The sequence below is a fragment of the Scaptodrosophila lebanonensis genome, unplaced genomic scaffold (genome assembly GCF_003285725.1).
Source record: "Scaptodrosophila lebanonensis strain 11010-0011.00,11010-0021.00 unplaced genomic scaffold, SlebRS2 tig00001410-arrow-pilon, whole genome shotgun sequence".
In the NCBI taxonomy this organism is placed as follows: Eukaryota; Metazoa; Arthropoda; class Insecta; order Diptera; family Drosophilidae; genus Scaptodrosophila; species Scaptodrosophila lebanonensis.
In genome coordinates this window covers 4,695,199-4,712,697 of record NW_022060738.1, presented here as the reverse complement: position 1 = coordinate 4,712,697, position 17,499 = coordinate 4,695,199, and positions in this window count along the sequence as shown.

The following is a 17,499-nucleotide window of genomic DNA, read 5'->3' as shown; positions in this document are numbered from 1 at the left end:
GGATGCGAGCGACCTATCGCATATATGTCGAAGAAATTAAATAAAGCTCAACGTAACTATACTGTTACTGAGCTTGAATGTTTAGCTGTAGTATTAGCTATAAAGAAATTCCGTATGTATGTTGAAGGACACTCTTTCAAAGTCGTCACTGATCATTCAAGCCTTCGTTGGCTTATGAACCAAGCTGACTTGAGTGGAAGATTGGCGAGATGGGCAATTAAATTGCAGGGATTCAATTTCAGCATCGAGCATCGTAAAGGAAGCGAAAATGTAGTAGCAGATGCGTTATCTCGTTCATTCGAAGAAAGTAACGAAATTGCCGCAGTAGAGATTGAACTCTTTCCAGAAATTGATTTAGCTTCTGAAGCTTTTCAATCCCCCGAATACAGTAAGCTTAAAGATAACTATTTGTCATCTAATCTACCAGACTTTCGAGTAATTGATAATTACATCTATCGGCGTAGCAGTTTTCATGAAGGAAGTGCAGATAAAGAGGACAGTTGGAAATTGTTTGTTCCAGAAGCATTGCGTAATAACGTGATAAGCTCCGCTCATGATCAACCATCGTCAGGACATTGTGGTATTGCCAAATGCCTTGAACGTATTCGACGTAGATTTTATTGGCCAAAAATGGTTAGTGATGTGCGGGACTATATAGGCAAGTGTGATATATGTAGAACATCCAAACACCCGACATGCGCACTTAAACCACCCATGGGAAGTCAAGTGTCGAGCGAAAGACCCTTTCAGCGATTATATATTGATTTCATTGGTCCATTTCCTCGAACTAAAAGTGGAAAAGTCGGAATTTTTATTGTTCTTGACCATTTTTCAAAGTTTACCTTTCTTAAGGCAGTGAAGAAATTCACGTCAAAAATCGTTATAGACTTTTTGAGAGAAGAACTATTTACATGTTTTGGAGTACCCGAAGTAATTGTAAGCGATAATGGCACTCAATTTAAAAGCCATGATTTTGCGGCATTTATATCAAAGTACGGTATTCAGCACATTTGCACAGGCGCATATGCTCCACAATCAAACGCTGCAGAAAGAGTCAATCGATCTATTAATGCAGCGTTAAGAGCTTATATACGAACCGATCAGCGGACATGGGACGTATATTTACCTAGTATTAATTCGTCGTTAAGAAATTCAATCCATCAGTCAATTGGAATGTCGCCATACTTTGTAGTATTTGGCCAACATATGATAACTCACGGTCAAGATTATAAGTTGTTAAAGAAATTAGACTTACTCAGCGAAGGAATTGAGAAATTGGGAAGAGCTGATAATTTTCAGAAAATTCGTTCAACGATAGGAAAACAGTTAACGAAAGCCTACGAAAAGAATCAGCGAACATATGATTTGAGAAGTAGACCACGATCATTTGAGGTGGGGCAAGAGGTAATAAAACGAAATTTTGCCTTGAGCAATATGTCTACTAATTTCAGTGCAAAATTAGCCCCAATAGGAACCAAAGCCAGAATTAAGCAGAAGCTTGGCCAATCTATCTATCTTCTCGAAGATCTTAAAGGAAGAGAATTAGGAAAATTTCATGCCAAAGATATTTGGTAAAGAAGATTCGAAAAGCACCCTTTGTTTTTTTTTTCAGCTTTTATCTTAGGCTGGTAGCCAAGATTAAACCTGTGGTGTGAGGGTGCAAGTATTTTGACCCAAATAAAATGAGTACTGATTATTATGGACCCTATTGTAAAACTTCCAAGGGAACGTGCTCATTTATTCTGGACGCGATCGTAGGAGTGCAACTCTAAAAGCCTTGCACTCAGCCGACTGCCCATGCGCAGCTGTTGCATTCCAAAGCTTTTTATTTGCCAAAAATAAGCTTTCCTAATCTAATTAGATTTCCGGCTTAAGCAGATGATTTTTTTCTGCTCAAGTCTTACTCAAGATCGGATGCACGTCGCTCTAAAGCACTTATAATATTTAATAAGGTCACGTGTTAGACCCAAAATATTTAATCGGAAGACATCGTCTCCATATAAAAACTGTGCGATTTATTCGAGGTGCCGGACTATTTTAAAACCCCCACCTAAGCGCGCCGCCGTGATTATTTTGATTGTTTTTATATTTTGGTGCAATTTGGCATTTACACCAGTGTAACGGCCCCGACATATATTGGTGGCTTTTGTTTTGGGCTACCAACGCATTTGCGAAATTTTGGTACGCTTACCCAGCCCAGATCGCAGTGTCGGCGCTAGGAACACGTGTGTTAAGGCCCAGCATGGGCAGGCGTTAGAGACACGCCCGGCTAGCTCAGTTGCCAGAGCATGAACTGATGCTAAAGCCCAACACCAGCTCTACTGAACCCCAGAATTTGACTCCAATGCGCGCACTATAAGCTGATCTTTCGTATTAAAGCATGGCGCTTGCCAAATCCACCTCCAGTTTAAATGGTTTTAGATCTGACCGCACCTAATTGAAAGAGACACACAGACCACAATCTTTGTATCGATGGGATAAGTCATATTTGCAAATAATCTTAATTTAATAGGTTAAATCTAATTCTGTTTTCTTTTTACGTCTTATAAAGCCTCGGTGCGCTATGAGTGTATTGTTGCAAACATAATATGCCCATTTGTATCAACAGCCAATCATCGTCAACAGGCCTGCTGACATCGATGGACTCTGAATGTTGTAAGTACGGCATAGTCGAAAATATTAAGTGTAAAAGAACATAAATTGAGTGCAACAATAGCATAGCAATCTGCTAGAAAACGTTTGTTTACTTAAAACGCCTATAATTGAATGCGGCGTACATTTTGTTAGTATACTTAACTATTCACCTTTATTCTTGAATATATCACTTCCTAATTATAAGTAATTTTGTAAAAACACTTCTTATTTTCCTTATTTTACTTAAACTTCCTATCTTAATCAATATGAATTGTTTCTAAAGATGAATTTTCTTGAATTATATGCGGTTATTTTTGAAGAAAACATGATATAATTTAATTTCCCTATGGGCACCTAAAGTATCTCAAACCTCAATTGCAAAAAGGGTAGGATCCTATAAGTTCTCCGATCCTACAGGTAGGGAGGGTATAGAAGAAGAACCCTTCCATCTTGGTTCTTCAAATACATAAAGTAGACGCATCTCATGGTAATACAAGTGGCTTTTTGGATTCATTCCTTATCTGTCTACGAATTTTTATTTATGTGACGGCCATGAATAAGCAGCACCAACGAACCCCCCCATTCGCCCTGAGCACGGCCGGACCCCTATAGTAGACAGAGGTGTTGCCGAGACCGCATGATGTCGTGCACGTTACACAATTCTGTAAGAGTGTTTTATATATAAACAAGAAAGTAATGCTAAAGTCGAGCAGACTCAACTCTTAAATACCCTGTACCACACCACAAAAAAACATTTGCATCTGAAAAAATGAACAAACTCGTCCTTTCTCGGGTTCAGAAGAATCTGGATACCAAGTTTGGTTATTCTAGCTTTTATACTTTCTGAGATCCTTGCGTTCATACAGACAGACAGACAGACGGACAGACGGACATGGCTATATCGACTCGGTTTGTCATGCTGATCAAGAATATACATACTTTGTGGGGTCTGCCACGCCTCCTTCTGTGTGTTCCATGTACAATCACACAAAACTAATATACCCTTTTACCCTTTGGGTACAAGGTATAAAAATGTCGTGTTATGGTCAAATCTTCCAGGTTGATTAAAATAAATAATTATAATTAAAAAAAGATAACTTTAAAGTAAATGACAAGACAATCATAAATATTAAGCCAACAGCAGCTATTATGTCATCAATGGTTGCCAAGGCCTTCAACTAACGTACTATGTAGATTTTACGAATACATATGTGTCTAAGGAGTGGACTTAGATTTTAGAGTAAATGTTTGCAACTTTTTTAATATTTTACAATGATTTTCATGTTGTTTATCGATGGGTTTGTAATTAAGGTAATAGGGTTAATATTTGTAAAAATAGATAGTCTATGGGGCAAAAGGATGGGGCATACAATGAGGATGTGTCCGATGTTAATTAAAACATTATTGCAGCTCGAGTTCTTTTCCATGTAATATTTGTGTGTGGTAATGTGGTCCAAGGCGCACTTTATAAAGTTTAATTTAGTCTCTTCTTGATAAATGGTTTTGCGGTTTGTTGTTTGATATAAATTTTTACTTGTTTTAGCGATAAATATTTGAGAGGTTGGGTTATATGGGAGAAATTGAAGCTTAAGGTATAAATAAGAGAAAGAAAACCGGCAAATTTTATAAACGAATCTGCTGATTCCTCACCAGTAACATTGTTATAGCTAGGTATACAAATAATGTTTTATTTTAGAAAATGTTCGCTGCAATATTGTTCTGATTATGGTAGAAGACTTTATCTAATTGTCAATGTTGGATATAGCAGTAAGGCCAGAAAATGAATCCCAGCATATTGCGTAGTTCCCAGGTTTTGATAAACATGTTGTGATTGCTTTTGGAACTATGAGATGGCATATCCTGCAACATTTTTCTATTTTGAACCGCCTGTATAAATGAAATTGTAATTATAGTGTGAAGCTTTAGGGACACGAAAGTGTTGTTGTAATTATACTGATGATGGTTTATTAGATGAGGTCTATTGATTTTTTTACCTGTAGGTAGCCTATGCATTTTGGATTTAATGGCGTTGGAAACATGCAGAGCCCTGTCAATTACTCAAGGATATACTTTTTTCTGCTTGGTTTTTAAATTAATTCCCTTAAGTGGTGGCAATTTAAGAACATTTTAAATAATTTTCCAGTCAGAAAGTTCTTCAAATGAGAAATTATTGGCTTCAAGAAGCAAGTTGTTAATGGGAGTTTTACAATAAATCTTCGAAGCTGTTCTGATTATTGTGTTGAGAATGGTTTATACTTTAGTTATGACTTAAGCATAATCTTGCTAGATCGTCCTGCCTGTTTACAAGTGAATTCAGATATGGAATGGCCATAGATTATGCTCCATTCACCAATTCTCATTCCGTACAATGACAATCCACTTACACATACATGCACTTGATTTCGATTTCATTCATCAACTTGACAGCCGAATGAAAAATAACTCAAACGTAAAGTCAAAGCATAACTGCAAGCAATTTTCGCACTTCAGTGGTCGCACACAAAAGCCAAAATTGCAATTTTTCTACCACGTTTATGGCGTCATTTCAAAAAGGAAATGAATAAAATATTAGCCCGCTAAACGACATCCAACGCGTTTTTAATAAACCGCCCTGCAATAAATGCAAAGCCAACATCATCAAAATCTTTTGATAACAATTCAGAAAAATGCATGCATTGACAGCAATTGCATTTTTATATTCTTTTCTATGCCAGGATAATATTAGCGCGTCACTGATACCAACAAATTATGCCGCACTCTTTCATTATAATTTGCCCTTTCGAACGCGAATTTATTTTATTTAAAGCAAGCCCATAAATACGCGTAATATAATTAAGCAATTAAACAAATAAGCGCTGCAGTTATTAATTAAAGACCGCAGTTTGCGGTTGTGAAATACTTTTTAATTTCACTTGTCTGTGCCGCCAGGCATTAAACTTTGCCGCATTAGTCGGACAACATAAAGGGAAATCGGGCTAGCTTTGCAAAACCAAAAATAATTAATTAATGTATAATACTGTGTTTGCATTTGCTTTTGATATCGGCAACGAAGAACAGACATTATTTCATTAAGTGCATATTTCCTCAGGCTATATCAATTCGTTCGCTGAACGCAGTTTTAAAAATTTACTAAAGTTCGCCAGAAACGCAGTATTTAGTAAGTAATTTATTATCGTCGATTCGGCATCTTTATAACAAATCTATTAAGTGAAACCCTGAATAATCCAGTTGGGTCATACAATACAAACTTTAATATTCTAAGGACACGGAATGCGGGATGTGTCCGCACTATTTAATTTAAATTTTTTGAATATGTTAAATATTGTAAGGTGCTTCGGTATCAGCTGTGTCGAATTTCCATTTCATTTTCTTTATTTCTTGATGTGTGATTAAATTATTCAACAAAGAAGTTTGATTAAGATTTATTGAAAGAATAAAATGTTACGAATATTAAAATAGACTACCATTAAACAGGCTTTTTAAAAAAACAAAAGCTTCTGAATGGCAAAAAAAAAGATGTTAACGACAAACCACATCAAAATCAAATTTCATTTCCATTATCTTTATTTCATGTTATTTTTCGGATTATTAAAAAATTTTGAAATTATCCAACAAAAAAAACCGTTTAATTTTCTGAATAGAAAAGAGGGCCAAGAACATCAACTGATGAGAAGAAAATCAATGAGAAAGAACAATCAATCAATTATGAAAATCAATGAATTGGTGCTCCAAAAAGACATTATTAATACCGTTGGTATTTGCAATGGATCAGTCAACCAAATTTAAAGAGAACTTTTGTGCCTCGTGAAAGTTAAGTCCCGTTTGAATCGAAAAGCAATGCACAACTGGACTCGTTCTCCGTGACCATTCCCCCAAAAACAAGACGCATATCGTTTCACAAACATTAAATTATCTCCGCCTGATTTAGTTTCGTGTGATCTCTGGCTTGTTAATATTCCTAATCTGAAAAGACCTCTCTGAGGACAACGTTTTCACACGTTTGACGAGATCCAAGCCGAATCGAAGAAGGTTCTAAAGGCCATTCCAGAAAATGATTTATATAATTATTATATTATATAATTATTATATTATATAATTTAATAAATACGTGGATCAAGCTTTCAGAATTTAAATTATGTTTCATAAAATTATAATACAAGAGAATCGTCCTATCTATATATATGAAAAACTACGTTTTAGTGTCGCAAGCTTGGCTGTCCTGAATGGCAATTTAAATTAAAATTACATTTATTCTTAAAAAGTAAGTAACTAACAATATAAAATGTTCAAAGTACATGCAGCATAATCCTTAATTTAATAAGCTCTAAATTTTATAAAATAGGCTAAGTAGGTTAATCAAATCGTTTCAAATTTGTTCAAAGAACATTGTATGTTTTGTGACTAGTGCGTTAATTTATGATAATTTTTCTTGTCGCACTAGGAAATACATAAATAAAAAAAATAAAGTAAATAATAATTTTGAAAGTTAAAGTAAGTACTGCGGGTTACATTTGTTCACAGAGCACAAGTATATGTAGAAGTCACTGAAATCACTTGTATGTGTAATTTTCTTACTCCCGTTTACAATTAGCATTCTTTGAGGGTTTCTTTTAACAATTAATTTAACTAATGATTAGTTATGGAATTGCTCTACTTGTGCATTCTTTTGCAGATCCAACACTAATTCGCCTTACATCAGTAAATTGAATATTTAATGCAAAATCAAATATTGGTGTTTGACCACCATTAACTATTGCCATTAAAGACCTCTTAATCTTTATAACATCAATATAAACAGTTCATGTTTATACACAAATATACATAATACTTGTAAAGGAAACTAACACCAACATTTCTAAGCTATGTTGAATGAGCATCAATTGATTCTCTTCTGCTCATTGATTTTCATTTGATTTTATAAAGTCCTTTGAGTTGCAATAATTCGAATTTAATAAGCTTACAATATGCTTACATCTGTCTATGTTGTGGCCGTCATTAAAACTGCATTTATTGATAATTATTAACTAACTTAAAGTTTCAAGAGTACGCTCGTCCTTCTGTCCTTTCCATATGCACTCTGGCATCTTCTCGCTTTTAGTTGCATTTGCCCTCAAATTTATGCCATGTGGCAGCAACAAGAGCAGCAACTGTGACGCCTTGTTTCGGCTGCTCTTGCTACTTGCCCCTCGAGGCTATTGCAGGCAAAGCAGCACCCATTTTCTTTGCAGCTGATTGCATTTTATAGCATTCCGGCAGCTTGGCAACTTCCTCTCTCCTTCACCTCTCACCTTTTTGCGCTACATTTCCTCCTGCACCTTTTACGTTTTCCACAAATAGACGAGTAGTTTTTTTTTCGTTTCGCGTCGTTCTCGCTGGCTTGTTTCTAAGCTGTTTGTTTTGTGCGATGAATGCATTTTTTAAAATGGCGTTTCGTCCTGCAGTGCGGCTGTTTGCTCAGCACCACACAGGCACAGGCAATGCAGTTGGGCGTGCGACCATTTGTTTAGCGCCCTGCCAGCGCAATAAAATAAATAAAAATTTATTTAGCGAAAACCGCGCGTTTTGCTTTGACGCCGCATATGAGTTCGTATACTACCAGCGCAAAAAAAAAAGAAAAGTTATTGGAAAAAATCGTAAAAGCAAATATGTATCTCCAACTGGCGCTTAGTTCAGTTGGCTTGCAGCTAAACGCAATATTTTTAGCTTGAATTTCATTTAACGACTTTTTCTGTTCCACTGGCTTTCTTTTGCATGGCCGCAGGTTGTTGCCTGACACCAATTTTTGGCGCCCACTTTACGTTTTTATTGTTCGTCTCGCAGCATTTGTTGCGTCTCGCTGTTGTGCGCCTGCATTCCAAGGGCCATTATACCTATAACTTTCGTTTAATAGTTAATGCAAAGCTTTTAAGCAGCTCGCCGACAGCGGCAGCCAACTAACGCCGACACCAGTGCCGACACCAACGCCAACACCAACCCCAGCGAATGGGACCACGAGTCGTATGCGCTATGCCAGGAGGGTGAATGCAGCTGCCGTCGTCGTTGCAACTGACACACTGCTGCAATGTGAATGCCGTTGTATTTAATTTTTAGAATTTTGCGCATTGCTGAAACAGCTACTCGTCGCTGGCTCAAAAGCAAAAAAGCGAATAATAAAAACATGGCGAAACAAGCACGGCATGTAATTACATTAGCTTTTATTTCTATTATGCGCACATAACATATTTTTTATTAATGAAGCGTTCCATTAGAGGAATTAACGACTAGCCAGCGGAACGAGGGGAGAATGGCGGTGGAATCTGCGACTTAAGCGCGCACTTGCCTGCAGCTAATTAAAAATGATCGGAAAGTTGAGCCATAATGATGTGCTCAGAGTGCTTAGTGTGCGTTTAAAGTTCAAAGCGCAGCCATGCAGCAGGAAACTCTGCAAATGCACTTGGGGTTCAATGAGCGCTTCAATCTGTTGCCAAAGCATCAGCATACGGACTAGGTCGAAAAGCCAACTAGACAAGTTCTACAATGCCAAAGTGCTTTAAACAGTTTTTAACAAAGGATATACTTACTTTCTTAGAACAAGAACGGAAAATCGAGTTGGGAGTGCCCAACTCTTAAGATGCTTGTACCCACTTCAAAATATATGTAAGAATTTTAATAAAATATTTATTATTACATGAACTAATGTCCTTTTTCGATAATAAAGAAAATAAAATACAAGTATAGCAATGTTTCAATAACAAATATTAATAATGTGTTGTGATTAAGCAGGCATGCGTGAGCTAGACGAGCCGTATCTTAGCCCAAGCGATTCCCAAAAATAAACTAAAATAGTTCTGCTCCTGAAGGCCAGCTACTTTTATTCCATTTCGTTGTAGTTATGCTGAACATGCATATATATAAAAGTATAATATACACAGCAGTTGTACGTATATACTACTTGTATAATGTTTATGATGATTCCAAGATATTTTAGATAATGTATTAATTAGGATTGTAATGTAATGTAATATGTACTCTGTTTCGACGACCAACTGCTAGTCGGCTTCTTCTCTCTGCTTTGACGACTGACTGCTGTCCTTTGACTTCTGTTTCTGTAACTTTCGGCTTAGTATTCTAGCGACTGACTACTTTAAACCAAGTGATTACCGAGTGCTGCCTTGCCTTCTCATCTGATATAATATATATGTAATTGATTAAGTTAGCTGAGCAAAATAACGAAGAAGTGGAGGTGCGAGGCAATCATCCAGCACCTTACCACAAGAATGACTGTAATGTTTCACATGAAACGAATGGCGCCAATCAGGTATCTAGTTGAAACTGCGCTGCTTACTTCGAGTATGTTATTTATTTTCAAAACAGAAACACACCCAGTTGGGAAAGTGCAATCTCAAGGACGTAAAAGATTTCTCCCCATGTGTATTTTAATGATTAGATGATGTTAGATCCATCATTAAAACCGACAATAACGGGCTGGTAAGTTGAGGCACCAAATGAATCTCATGAGAAAATTTGCGCAGCAACTCCATATGCAGTATTTTTTACCCTTATCCTTTTCGAGAAGATCATGCTTCCTAAAAATACGAGCATGGATTATACGAAAATTGTAATCAAATAACAAATATTAAGAGCAATGTGCCTTTTCTTAGAATGACTCATCGACTCAGGGAGCCCCTTAGGCTTTAAATAATGTAACGTGCCTAAAAAGTTAGTTAACAAAATGTTTCAAAATACAAACTACAGATGGAAAATGAAATCAATATATATGCACATTTTAATTAAACACCTCCAGCTATTTTTAGAATGAAATAATTTGTCATCAAAAGTGAATAGAAATATGCCACCAATTTCCGTTTAAATAACAATTTAAAGGGTTTGAATCTAAGTAAGTCCAAATTAATGATAAAACAAGAGAGAACGCTACAGTCGAGCAAGCCCGACAGTGTAATACCCTGTACCCAGGTAAACTTCCGTCACTGAGTTATATGCGCCCATAGCAGCAGCAAAAAGAGGAAGAAGAAGAGCGAACTTGTTGCTGCAGTTTGTGGGGGTTGTACTGTAGAGAATTTGTTTCGCTAATAACTTTTCTTAGAATTGACCGAATTTGATAAAATTTTAAACAACAGTAGATAATTGTATAGAAATTATGTGTGCAAAGTTTGGTTTAGGTAGCTTTTGAAATGTGGACGCTATTGACGAAATTCTGTAGCGGGGGAAGGGGGGGAAAATTAAAAAAAAAAAAATAAACTCGTCCTTACTCGGACCTAGGAGAATCTGGATGCCAACTTTGGTTATTCTAGCTTTTATAGTTTCCGAGATCCTTGCGTTCATCCAGACGGACGGACAGACGGACAGACGGACAGACGGACGGACATGTCTAGATCGATTTCTCTCGTCATGCTGATCAAGAATATATATACTTTATGGGGTCGGAGATGCTTCCTTCTGTATGTTACATACTTTGCACAAACCTAATATACCCTTTTTACCCTACGGGTACAGGGTATAAAAATATACGAATGGCACAAATTTTGGCTGGAATTATATCAAGCTAATTATTTTTGAAAAACATAAAGGCATAAACATAAAGCTGTACTATGTATTAATATGTGATTTTATGAAGTGATTTAAATTTTAAAAGAAAATGGGTGTCCAATAACAAACGTGCTTGAAACTTTAAGCGGTCTTAAAAATGAAAGAAAAGAAAAAATAATTGAGCTCACAGATACATACGTCAGCGCTAAGTAGTCAGAGTCTTTCGGTATCTCCCCTGGTTTCAGCCAAAAGAAAGATGAAGAGTTAGAAAAGTGTGTTCACCAGCGTACGCCCATCAAAAGCATTTTCAAAAACACTCTTCAAGACGACCTTCTAGATAATCTTTTAAAGAGAAAACTATCCTCGAAGGAGTGAAGGATGCATCGAAATGAAAATACAAACTTGTCTTTTCCCAGACTTAGAAGAACCTAGTATATATCAACTTTAGTGAAACTAGCTGTTATAAGTACTTCTTCAGGTTGTTTCAGTCATGACTATATCGACTTGTCATGCTGATTAAAATTATATGTCTATACGTTATGGGGCCTGACAGCCGCCATCTTATGCATGCACTCGTGTGTATTTATGCAGTATGCGACATCCTCGTTCAGCCTTTTAGCATTATTATGTTGCAAATGCAAAGCATACATTTAAAGTTTTGCGTTAACAAGGCGTACCTTTTTAGCTGATAAGTTATTAAGCCAATACCTGAGTCTTCGCTGAGAATATATCCCCGCGCCAGATCTGTAACTGACAAGCGCTTTACCATAGACAGGCAGTCAGTTGGCTGTCAAAACTTTTGAGGCATCAACGCTATCGTCGCTTCGTTGAATGCGCACATGATTATCACACACACACACACACACACACATATACACACACACAGACAGATTTTAGATCCTGAAAAAACTTGTGTGTGCAGACGCCAAACTTTTTAAGTAAACGTGCTGTAAAGGGGAATCCTTCCCTTTTAAACTGAACGCGGCCCATCAAACCACAAAACTAAAAATCAAACTTTTCCTTAATGAAAATGCAATATTTGCTGCCAAAGTTTTAGAGCCTGCGCACAATTTATTCAAAAACTAAAGCCACTTGAACAATAGTCGGGTACTGTCAGCTACCAAATACTTTTATGCTACATATTTATAAAATATGCATAAAAGACCTTTTGTATTTCGGAATTATTTATTCTCTTCGGCAATTAGCGGGACAACTGGTTTTATTTTTTCCAAGCTCAAGCAGCCAAATAACAATAAGTTGTATTAGTTTTAAAATAACTTTTCTAGATATCAAAACAATTTTTTCTCTTTAACATGTTTATGGAAATAATATTCTTTATACTACTACTATTATTAAGTATATTTATTGGGTTTTTACTGTATATTGGTCTCTATATGTGTGACTTCCCTCAGCAATTCCAATCATTTCTATTGCCTTGAATATTTGTATTTTTAAAGTATTATATTGCTTTTCCTTAAATATGTTAATTATTTTTTATTATGATGTAACACATCTGCTTTTATTTTCCGAATAAGCAATAAGCTTTCATTGTGAATGGGGTATGCATTTTTATTAAATTATAAATGTTGATAAAATATCGCCACAAAAGGATATAAGATATATTTCCTTTCAAGATGAACACATGAGTCGCTCTAGATAAGTCTGTGTGTGTTCGATCATTTGTTCCGTCCAGCTGTCTTCAAAAGATTGCTGGTTCTTCTGAGTCCGGAAAAGGACAAGCATTTGTGTGTGTGTGTGTTTTTTTTTTCGAAACACCCTTTCCCCCCACATCATCGCTAAGAAGGTTTTGTGATAGTAGCTTCGGTTATTCTTCAAATTTTACTCTCAAATCACATTATAATAGAGCCTATTTGCCCTTGTACCCAGTTTTATCTTTTTGGCACAACTATAAGGCAATTTATAACCGGAAATGTAAACTCCAGCCATGCTCTGGGTTGAATATTACATGAACATAATTACTGAACCAGATATAGGGTATATATACTTTATGTTTTAGTTTACTTTAATGTTTACTATTAATATGAGTTGGCAGTCTGCTTTAGAAATCAATGCATTATAACTTCTGTAATATTATAACATTTGTCAAAATAAAATTGTGGGTTAGTGTAGACATTACTGCTGCTTCACAGTTTAAAATTGAAACAAAGTAAGCTGCGCGCCAATGCTCCGAAAACTTTCTATAGATTTTAATCAAGGCAGCTGAAAAATCAACAGTAACAACAAATTTAAAACCTAATAAAGTAAATAAATCCTGGTATTAGTTTTATTCGCATAAGTTAAGGAAGTCTTATCATGACTGGCAAACGCAAGCACTGTGTTAATCGCTGCCGGCCTTCTAAGCCTAGAGTTAAGGTGAGCCGAGCAGTGCAGCGCTTGAGCCTGAAGGAGCTGACTAAATCGCAGCTGAGGCGTGTTAACTCGGCCCTGGATGCAGCTGCACGTTACAGTGAAGGCACAAACAACAAGTGCGTTGGCCAGGACCCCGAGAAATGCCCCTCCAGTGGCAAAGGCAGCATCGTATGGGATCGACATAAGCGTAAACGATTGGCCACCGCCATGAAATTGCTGGACTTTGTCGAGGGCAACAATCCCAGCACGGATAGCGACAGCAGCGATTGGGATAGTCCGTCGACCATGAGGCAGCTGAGTGCCCTCAGCGAATTGCTGCCACCTGATTACTTTGGGTTGTGCGATAATTGCCGCAATCGCTGCCAGAAATGCAGACGCCAGCCATCACACACGTACCCCAAAGACGCATCCAAAAAATGAACAAACACACCAAATTTTAGTAAAAGTATTTCTAGTACCAATAGCATTACAGCTGGCACAATTTAGTTTATATAATTTGTACATCAAAAGTTTGAATAATAAAATGCTGAATTAAATACTTGTAATTCATGCAACACATACAGAGAATAGGCATCGAATTTCTGAACACGTATGAGTGTGAGTGCATCTACAAAGCAAGTGGTTTAGATGGACTTGAAAAATTCATAGCAACCAGAAGAAAGCTTTATAACTAAGCATTTTTCCATTTTCAATAAGACTCTCCAAATTATACTAAAAGTATTTCTAGTACCAATAGCATTACAACTGCCACAATTTAGTTTATATAATTTGTACATCAATTCCTTCACTATATACCCAAACGTTCAAATAATAAAATTTGATTTTGATTTAGATAATTTATGCAATACTCAAGCAATCATACACCGTGTTGAAAATATACTAGCATATTCCTGATCACGTAGAAGTTAAGACGCATCTCCAAAGTAAGTGGTTTACTATAAATGGACCGGGCCGATAAGAAATAAGTTTGAACATCAAGTATTGCTTAGCGGTGAAATGGTCTTGCAGACTGCTTCACAGCTACTATATGTATATACAATTTTAAAATACTAGTAAACGTGTCTCTATTTTCATTGAGACCTATTACAAATACACACTTTTTTGTAACATATTTTTCTTTTTTTAACCTTTACCTCTCAGGCGTTTATTTATTTATTTAATACCTTATCCTAGCGTTACAAGTACCAGAATACTTTTACGTCCTATTAACAAAAAGACGAATACCTATCTGACACCTATCTGATACCTATCGGACTGGATTGGACAAGGTTTACTGCTGTGTCAGAGATGTTATATAGGCTCTTCAATTTGGTAGATTTACAGTGTCAAATGCTTTAATGTAGTCCATGAGGGTTAAGAATGTTACTATACTGTTGTCCATATACTGTGATTTTTATTAAGGAAGTGATACAGCTCCTATTCTATCCTAAATCCCGATTTTTTGTCGCTCAAATGTGAATTTTCTGTCATGTGATTGGTCATTTGGGTCGTCATCAGATGTTGTAGTGCTTTTGTTAGGAAAGGTAAGATTGAAATCGGTGTATAATCATCGCTGCCGTTTGGAATAGGAATTATTTTCCCGAATTTCCATTTATTCGGGAAGCAAGATGTTGTAAGCACTGTATTAAAAATATTGGTGATATATTTTAAAACATTAAACAATTTAAAAATTTGGGTTGCAACTCGTCTAGGCGCCGTCTTATAGCGACAGATTTTAAAATAACAAGAAATTATAAATTAGGTCGTAGGGAGCATCAAGCTAGAAAGTTACTTTAAAAATACATTTTAATGTGCCTTAACTTTTAATTTCCCTAAACAAGAATTGATTGGGTATTTCTTATAACTCTCTCATTACATTCTTGGTATTTTGTTTAAAAATTGCCAATTAGATGTCAAGGCAAGTCTGATTCCTGCAGCATAATGTTAAAATTTGCTTTTAGAGAATTATTTAATGCAGACAAGCAAAACATTTTAAAACGTTCACTATCATACGATAGTAATACCCCTTGCGGTTCCCTTTTTGTGAGGGCATTCATATTTAATAGCCCTTTTTGCTTTTCTATTTTATCCTGGTTTTATGCATCCAGCTGCAAAAATTTACGTCCGCGCACGTAAATTCGGGCATACCTAGATCCTCTATTCATTTGCATTGCCGAAGTGCTTCATCATCGCAGTCTCGTTGTCTGCTTTTTGTGTTTGCGAGCAGATAATCCAAATCTCATTACGCGAAAGTCGTACTTAAGATTAAAAATAATTATTGCAGCCAGTCGCCGTGCCGGCACGTAGACACATGTGGGCGGCGCAAGGTGTCTCCCCGATGTTTGGGACTGCTGGCACAGGGTCGAGCCTAACAGCAGCAACGGCAGTCTGGGATCCTGGCAGCCCGCAGCCTGGATGCTTGGCAACGCTTTGCTGCTGCTTTGCAAAAAAGTGAAAATTCAATTAGAATGCGCCAACTTCGTGTGAACGAGCTCCAGGCAGGCAGCCAGGGTGATAGGACAGTCGGGCAGGACAGGCAGGACAGGCGGGATGGGCAGGATAGTCACTGCTAGCGCAAGGACAGCTACTGTCTAACTGTCTAGCTTGGCGGCGACGCGTTGTCTGCGCTTCAAAATGCAATGCCGGCATGTTACAGGTAGCGGGTAATCCTTTCTGCCAGGCTAGCAAGCAGTTGCGCCATTCTGCGCCAACCACAATAATTTGATTTTACTTTGCTTTAACTTCATGAAAAAGTTGTAAGTTTTTTCACACACACACACACACACCTCCGAGAATTGCTTTTAATACACACCTCCCCTCCCCTCCCCTCCTCTCACCCACCACCAGCCCAAAACATACGTGTCAGCAAGTTGATAAAGTTTTTAATTTTGCTGCTGAAACTCATTTAGCGCAAAAAGGAAAGTGCCGCAACGGCAGCCTCTTCTAGCTGATACGTGTTTTGAAACGGCTGTTGCATATTAAAAATGAGTCAAGTCCTTAAAGCATTGGACTTCCTTTGCAACATAGATGCCATGCCAGGCACTGCCTACGTCTTGCCTAAGGCCAAAAATCGCCCATCCTTTTAGCCACTTGACTGACTGCACATTCTGCCCACAGTTGCGCAGCTCGGGGCTAACAATTCTAATGCAAAATTAAAACACCAAACGAAACTTTGGCCAAACAATTTTCGAAAAATGCGCCGCGAACTGGAAAATACACAATCTCAAAATTTATCTTCATTACGGAAATGCATTCAAATGAGTTTGAACGGGCGGCGACCGAGGCTGAGGCGAACGAGCCAACAGGGCAAATAAAAAATGTTTGCCGAAATCGACGCAACTGCAAAAACACAGAAAATTATATTACACTTTTTTCTTGAAAGCATAATATTTTCATAGCAAATATAGAAAAATCAGGCCAATATTAAAAAGGGCAGCGCTCACTTAGTCTTTTAGCCTCCCAATGCTTCTATGAGCAGCAATTTGATGATGATGCTGAATTAGGAAGTGTATCTGAAGAGGCAGGATGACTAACGAACTGATGGCAGCGAAACTTAATTGAGGTTAGTTGAAAAGAATTATTATATTATTTGTAACAACAAAAGCCACTGATAGAAGTGGCTTGCAACAATCGAGTGGTACTTTCTAAATGAATTGTTCTGTGCTTTACAGATATTCTAAAACGCTTGAAGGCCAACATTTTTAGAAGTTTTCTTAAATTTCAATTAGTTTATAATTAATTGAGGTTAGTTGAAAATAATTCTTTATTACCAACAACAAAAATCATTGATGGAAGTGGTTGGCAACATCCGAATCATTCATTTTAAATGAATTGTTCTGTGCTTTACATGCCTTCAAAAAAGCTTGACGACCAACATTTTTAGAAGTTTTCTTTACATTCAATTAGTTTATAAATTAAGTGTTGCACGAGCACAACACAGTCCTTCAACTAAAATAAACTATTGGGCATTCCTATTCCATGTGAGTCGGG